The sequence below is a fragment of the Palaemon carinicauda genome, chromosome 2, assembly GCF_036898095.1.
Source record: "Palaemon carinicauda isolate YSFRI2023 chromosome 2, ASM3689809v2, whole genome shotgun sequence".
NCBI lineage: Eukaryota > Metazoa > Arthropoda > Malacostraca > Decapoda > Palaemonidae > Palaemon > Palaemon carinicauda.
This window is the reverse complement of record NC_090726.1, coordinates 45,301,709-45,310,078: the sequence shown is the minus strand read 5'-3', so window position 1 is coordinate 45,310,078 and position 8,370 is coordinate 45,301,709.

Here is an 8,370-nt window from a genome sequence, read left to right as displayed (position 1 = left end):
GAGAGAGTTCCTCCACCCATGCGTTCCAGTTTGATCTGCCAGCCGCATGTTGACGTTAAGCGACGCACAGAGGTTGCCGTTGACGTTCTGGATGTTCCACAACCGTCAGAGTTGCTTTGTTTTGACGCGGTGCGTCAACCTCCGCAACCCAGTGTGGTTTCCACTGCGCACCCACATCAGTCTAGACAGTCTGGAGTAGACGCTGTGCGTCCCCGCGCTACCATGGTTGTTGCCAGCTCACAGACTGGGCAGCAGTTCCATGACGTTGCGTCCGGCTCCGGCTCAGTCACGCATGCACCAGTGCGACCGGACTCAGCGAACCAGCCGTTACCCACTCCGTTGCCGTTTCCTCATCAGTTGTCGGATGAGGAACTTTCTGATGATGATGTTGCTGCACATATAGATGAACCACAATCAGAATTGGACGAGCCTAAGTCTACTCAACCCTCTTTGGACTTTAGAAAAGTTTTGGCCATTTTCAAAGAGCTGTTTCCTGACCAGTTTGTTTCTGTGGCTCCTCGTTCTCCGCCTTCAGAGTTTGTTTTAGGCATGCCGTCTACCACTCCTGCCTTTACTAGACTCGTCCTCGCACGCTCGTCCAAGAGAGCTTTGCGGGTGATAGGAGAATGGTTGCAGTCCAAGAAGAGTTTAGGGAAGACAGCCTTTGCTTTTCCCCCTGCTAGACTCTCTTCTAGATCGAGCGTCTGGTATGCCACGGGAGAAGTTCTCGGCTTGGGAGTTCCTGCCTCTGCCCAGGGCGACTTCTCAAGTCTTGTAGACTCTCCCCGCCGCCTTGCCATGAGACGCTCAAAGATATGTTGGTCATCTTCGGACCTGGACCACCTTTTGAAAGGTATCTTTAGGGCCTTCGAAGTTTTTAACTTCTTAGACTGGTGTCTAGGAGCCCTAAGCAGGAAGATCTCTTCGACAGATAAAGAGACTTCCTTGCTCATTATGTCCTGCATGGACAAGGCCGTACGTGATGGGTCTAATGAGCTTGCTGCATCATTTGTGTCCGGAGTCCTAAAAAAGCGAGAAAATCTCTGCTCATTCCTTTCTGCTGGAGTTACACCGTGCCAGAGATCTGAGCTTCTCTTTGCTCCTCTTTCCAAGTGCCTTTTTCCAGAAGTCCTGATTAAGGAAATAGCCGCTTCGTTAGTGCAGAAGGACACTCACGATCTTGTTGCGTCCTCTGCTCGCAAAGCTCCCCCTTTGCCTACCTTGTCAGCTAGACCAAGGATGGACACTCCAGCGTCTCGTTTTATTCCGCCCTTTCGTGGCAGAGCCTCCAGCAGAGGAGGTGCTCGTGCCGAAGGGAAACGAGGAAAGAAGAAAGGATCCAAGTCCTATAAGGGCAGAGTCTGACTGCCATCATCTTCAGACAGCAGTAGGAGCCAGACTCAAGAACTTCTGGCTGAACTGGGAGAAGAGAGGCGCAGATGCACAATCTGTGAAGTTGCTCAGAGAGGGGTACAAGATCCCTTTTGTACGAAAACCCCCTCTAGCAATGTCTCCCATCGATCTCTCTCCCAGGTACAGAGAGGAAGACAAGAGACGAGCCTTGAAACGGGAAGTGTCTCTTTTACTAGAGAAGGGAGCGGTGGTCAAAGTCTCGGACCTTCAATCTCCGGGATTCTACAACCGCCTCTTCTTGGTTTCAAAGAAGACAGGAGGGTGGAGGCCGGTGCTAGACGTCAGTGCTCTGAATGTCTTTGACACAAAGCAGACGTTCTCCATGGAGACCACAAAGTCAGTCTTAGCAGCGGTCAGAAGGGAAGACTGGATGGTCTCATTAGACCTAAGGGACGCCTACTTCCACGTCCCCATCCACCCGGACTCCCAACCTTTTCTGAGATTCGTTTTCGAAAAGGTGGTCTACCAGTTTCAGGCCCTGTGCTTTGGCCTAAGCACAGCTCCTCTTGTGTTTACGAGGCTGATGAGGAATGTAGCCAAATTCCTTCATTTATCGGACATCCGAGCCTCCCTCTATTTGGACGACTGGCTTCTCAGAGCCTCTTCCAGTCGTCGCTGTCTGAAGGATCTAAAGTGGACTCTAGATCTGACCAAGGAATTGGGTCTCCTTGTCAATATGGAAAAGTCGCAACTGGTCCCATCCCAAACTATTGTGTATTTAGGGATGGAGATTCACAGTCTAGCTTTTCGGGCTTTTCCGTCGGCCCCCAGAATAAGCCAAGCCCAGTTATGCATCCAGAACATGCTGAAGAAGGAACACTGCTCAGTCAGGCAGTGGATGAGTCTGGTAGGGACGCTATCATCCCTGGAACTTTTTGTGTCATTAGGAAGACTACACCTCCGTCCTCTTCAATACCATCTAGCTTTTCACTGGAAAAAGGACAAGACGCTAGAAGTGGTCTCGATCCCCATTTCCGAAAAGAAGAAGTCTTGTCTGACTTGGTGGAAGGACAGTATCAACCTCAGAGAGGGTCTTCCCCTGGCTGTTCAGACTCCCAACCACGTTCTCTTCTCGGACGCATCGGACGTAGGCTTGGGCGCGACATTAGACGGTCGGGAATGTTCAGGACTGTGGAACTCGAGTCAAAGGATCATGCATATCAACTGCAAGGAGCTGCTGGCAGTACATCTGGCCTTGAAAAGCTTCAGGTCTCTCCTTCGAGGCAAAGTGGTGGAAGTGAACTCGGACAACACCACTGCCTTGGCGTACATCTCCAAGCAAGGAGGGACCCACTCACTGACGTTGTACGAGATCGCAAGGGACCTGCTCATCTGGTCAAAAGGTCTAGACATAACACTAGTAACGAGGTTCATCCAAGGCAACTTGAATGTCATGGCAGATTGTCTCAGTCGGAAAGGGCAAGTAATTCCAACAGAATGGACCCTCCACAAGGATGTATGCAAGAGACTGTGGGCCACTTGGGGCCAACCAACCATAGATCTCTTTGCAACCTCGATGACCAAGAGGCTCCCAATATATTGCTCACCAGTCCCAGACCCAGCAGCAATACATATAGATGCCTTTCTCCTAGATTGGTCACATCTAGATCTATATGCATTCCCACCGTTCAAGATTGTCAACGAGGTACTGCAGAAGTTCGCCTCTCACGAAGGGACAAGGTTGACGCTAGTTGCTCCCCTCTGGCCCGCGAGAGAATGGTTCACCGAGGTACTTCGATGGCTAGTAGACGTTCCCAGAAGTCTTCCTCTAAGGGTGGACCTTCTACGTCAGCCACACGTAAAGAAGGTACACCAAAGCCTCCACGCTCTTCGTCTGACTGCCTTCAGACTATCGAAAGACTCTCGAGAGCTAGAGGCTTTTCGAAGGAGGCAGCCAGTGCGATTGCTAGAGCAAGGAGAGCATCCACCCTTAGAGTCTACCAATCGAAGTGGGAAGTCTTCCGAAACTGGTGCAAGTCAGTCTCTGTATCCTCGACCAGTACCTCTGTAGCTCAAATAGCTGACTTTCTCTTATACCTGAGAAAAGGACGATCCCTTTCAGCTCCCACTATCAAGGGCTACAGAAGCATGTTGGCATCGGTCTTCCGGCATAGAGGCTTAGATCTTTCCAACAATAAAGATCTTCAGGACCTCCTTAAGTCTTTTGAGACCACGAAGGAGCGTCGTTTGGTTACACCTGGTTGGAATTTAGACGTGGTACTAAGATTCCTCATGTCAGATAGGTTTGAACCGCTACAATCAGCCTCCCTGAAAGATCTCACTTTAAAGACACTTTTCCTGGTATGCTTAGCCACAGCTAAAAGAGTCAGTGAGATTCATGCCTTCAGCAAGAACATCGGATTTTCGTCAGAAAAAGCTACATGTTCGCTACAACTTGGTTTTCTAGTAAAAAATGAGCTGCCTTCTCGACCTTGGCCGAAATCGTTCGATATTCCCAGCTTATCGAATATGGTAGGCAATGAACTAGAAAGAGTCTTATGCCCTGTGAGAGCTCCTAAGTTCTATTTAAAGCGAACTAAACCTTTACGAGGCCAATCTGAAGCTTTATGGTGTTCAGTTAAGAAACCATCTTTGCCTATGTCAAAGAATGCTTTATCCTACTTTATCAGACTGTTAATACGAGAAGCTCATTCACATCTGAGTGAGGAAGACCAAGCATTGCTTAAGGTGAGGACACACGAAGTTAGAGCTGTCGCAACTTCCGTGGCCTTTAAGCAAAATAGATCTCTGCGAAGTATAATGGACGCAACCTATTGGAGAAGCAAGTCAGTGTTTGCGTCTTTTTATCTAAAGGATGTCCAGTCTCTTTACGAGGACTGCTACACACTGGGACCATTCGTAGCAGCGAGTGCAGTAGTGGGTGAGGGCTCAACCACTACAATTCCCTAATTCCATAACCTTTTTAATCTTTCTCTTGAAATGTTTTTATTGTTGTTTTTTGGGTTGTCCGGAAGGCTAAGAAGCCTTTCGCATCCTGATTGATTTGGCGGGTGGTCAAAGTCATTTCTTGAGAGCGCCCAGATTAGGGGTTTGATGAGGTCCTGTTGTATGGGTTGCAACCCTTGATACTTCAGATCCTAGGGGTCGATCAGCATCCTAAGAGGATCGCGAGGCTCCGTAAGGAAGACGTACTTAAAAGGCAGAGTAATTGTTCAAGTCGACTTCCTTACCAGGTACCTATTTATTTTGTTTTTGTTATTTTGATAACTTCTAAAATGAAATAAAAAACTCTTAGCTCATAAAAGTGTAAACATATATTACTGGTCTCTACCCACCATCCTGGGTGTGAATCAGCTATATAATCACCGGCTAAGTTAAATATTGAAAAATGTTATTTTGATAATAAAATAAATTTTTGAATATACTTACCCGGTGATTATAAATTAAATGACCCTCCCTTCCTCCCCAATAGAGACGCAGTGGGACGAGGAGAAAATTGAGTCTTTGTTTACATTGAGAACTGGGTATCTGGTCGACAGATGGCGCTGTTGGGCACACCCGCAACCTATGTAGCGATCGCTGGCGAGTTTTTACCGTAGAGTTGTCTGTCGAGCAACAGAGTTGCAGCTATATAATCACCGGGTAAGTATATTCAAAAATTTATTTTTTAATCAAAAAGGGATTTTGACGAAGGAAAAATCTATTTCTGGGCGAGAGACCTGTGCCGCGCAGTGAAATACTCCTAGAGCACTATTTCTAAGGAATATAACTGCTATATATTACCAGAGAAAAAAAGCATAGGAATGCCAGGTTGAACCCAGCTCGCTCACCTATATAAGGTGTCGGTATAAAATACTGGGGCGTGATAATTCACAACCAGAGGTCTCGCACTATTTAGATATCTCCTCTTCAAAATCCCCGCCACAGCGAGGTGCCGTTCAACACTACTACCACTAACCCAACCCACGCCAGTGACGTCACTCCTTTATAGCACTTGTTGTTATTAAGTCCAACATGTTTTTTTTTCTCGTGTTTATTCTTGGATTTATCATTATTTTATAATCGATGGCCGATTCCCATGATACCCCATCGAAGTTAAGTACTTTATCCATGAATGTTAGCGAGATTGGGCAGTGTAACCTCTGTTTTTATTAATGGAGAAGTGTTTATATATGAACGGCGTCCCCGTTCTTACCGTTCATGGTTCGGCTCTGCCCTTTTTCTCGTTAGTTCGTCAGTCATTAATATTTGTTCGAACTTTTAGGAGTTTTTTCCTTACATTTATATAGTACACCGTCTTTATGCTTTCATCTAGCATTAATTTTATGTTATCCTATGATATCAGTGTTAGCGTTTCATCAAGGAGTAGGTTATGTTGGTATGCCTGCATTCGTGCATGTGGTGGATTGCGTCACCTTTGAGATTGTTTCGCTAGTTCTAGGAAGACGACCATCTCACTTATTATTATTAAACATTTTAGTTTTATTTCGTACGCTCCACCTAGTTTTACATTTGGTTCGAGTGGGACTCGCGTATTTTGTTGTTTTTACTGTTCGATCTACCGCTTCAGTAACTAGGTTGGTACCCCTGCTTTCCATCTGCTGATGGCGTCATGCTCCTCCCTTACCACTCGCCCGAGTCCCTCTCTCGCCATATTATTTCTGAATGCCTAACCTTACTTACGTGATTTCGCTTTTAATTCATTAATTATTTTTATGTATTTGTGATTAAGCGCTGACTGTGCTCCCATTCAGTTCAGTGAGTGGCTACCCAGGCTTCCGGAATCTCTGATATGCCTCGAGCTCGAAGCCTGTATGCGCCTGAGTGGACCTATCAACTCGGCTACAATGGCAGAAAAGACCTCTTTAATGTATGAAGAAGAACCACCTTTTAAGGTCTTGACAAAGTCATTACTTCAAACCTTACTGTCTGATTCCTACGACTTCTTTGCGGCCAGACGTCGTTGCTGTAGGCATGTCTTGTCTGAGGCCACTATCAGACATGAGCCTAACAAGCTCATTAAAGCCCCAGTCTGGAGCTGCTAGGGTCAATCAGAGCCTCAAGGTTCGATGGGCTTAGTCCCCAAGCACAAGTTCGAACCGGCCAGCAACCAATCTCGAGGTAGAAAGAGTCTGAGATCTTTCCATTCCTTCCAAACCGGCAGTCCCAACAGGGGGTTCAAACCATCCCGGTGGCACAAGGGAGTCAACCTTTCACTTCGAAGGGTCAACCCCAACAGCAATACGTGCTGGTTCCTCAGTCCCAAGTAGCAACTACCTCCTATGCTACTTCCCCAGCCCTTAGGCCCACCTTTGAAACTCAGGGTGCTTTCCAGGGTTACCAGCGCCCCAGAGGCGCTAGCTCGAGAGGAACTTTTCGCAACAGCTACTCTCGAGGCCGAGGAGGTAAATCCGCAGCAAATCATTGGGGGTTCTCAGGTAGGGGTAGAACTTTACATCTTCCGGAACCGTTGAACGTTCAACATTTGGGCTTTCAGTATAATTTCCAAAGGTCTGGGGTGGAGTTGGATAGAATGGCCCCCTCCACCAACCAGTTTTCATCAACATCCAACGGAAGAGCTAGTCTCATATGAAAACGATTTATTGCAAAAGGAAGCAATAAAGAAAGTAAATCGTTTGTAATTTCAGGATCACTTGTTCAGCGGGCCAGATAACATTTTTTGTTCTTACTTACATACAGTAGCTCTGTGACAGTCACAAAATTCAGGAATCTTTTCAGTGCCACCATATGGTCTTTTCCAAGTTTCAACCACTCACACTAATTATGGAACAAGTCTCGAATAAGGGGAAATTAAGATCCTTGCGGAGACCTCGGAGGCTCTTGTGAGGAAATCTAGGCCAATTATGTTCCGAAGATGACTTCAGCCTTTTCAGCTAGCGAGAATGTAATACCCAAAATAGGTGATGCCATTTTAAACTTTCTTTTGGTATGACCAAAGGATGAGGAACTAGAAGAATTTGACCGTTATCAAATCTGAACGGTGATTTTCTTGGCTTGTAAGACCTTGTATGAGAAAGTCACTCTTTTTCAGAAACAGCAACTGTACAGTATTTGATAGTAAAGACTAGCTCTTTGAAAAAGTAAAAAGTCTGATGGCCAGGAAGGCCATGCAAGAGGTGGAAACAATTTGTCCTGGATTTTAAAACAGGCAGTTGGTAATCCCCAAGTTTAAGGGATATTAAGACCAGTTTTGGATGTATCTTTACCGAACTAGTTTCTTAGAGCTACAAGGTTTTCCGGAGAGACAGCCTTTTCTGTTTTAGCTTCCATTCAAAATAATAACTGGATATTCTTAATATTTCTTTCAGACGCTCATACTGTATTCACATTCCAGCGCATTAAGAGTGGAGAAAGTTTCTGAGGTTTTTGTTCAATAGAAAGTTTTTTTCCATTCAAGTGATTTTTTCAGTCTTTGCACAGCCTGAAAGTATTCACTTCTATGAGGCTGCTCTGTTGCATCCACTATTAGCCCTGATTCTTCTGTACCTAGATGATTGGCTAGTCTTGACGAACTCTCTTTGAGAGGTCTTGAAGTCGAAATTGATTATTCTCGATCTCCTTCCCAAATTTAGGGTTATAATAATCAGGAATTCAATAGGAAAGGAGGATAATTTTATCAGTTCCTTATCAGGCTTTTTCTTGAAAGAACAGTAATGTTCCCTAGAGAAGGTTTTGTCTCGGACCCAATGAAGAAGGATGCCATAAAATTTTCACCTAAAAAAAGTGTGGGGATAAGTAATTAAACCTTCCCAAGAAAGCTATTATGCCACCTGATGGAGTGTTGGATCAGGTACCATACTAAATTGGTCGAATGATCAATAACTTCTCTCTGGGATTAGCCGTAAATTTACAAGCCCCTTACCCTACATTGCTTAAAGACACATTCACAAAAGGATGAATAACCTATGTACGTGGTCCAAGTGTGGTTTCTGGGGCCTTTGTTACGGCCCTTCCCTTTGATGAAGGATGAATGGA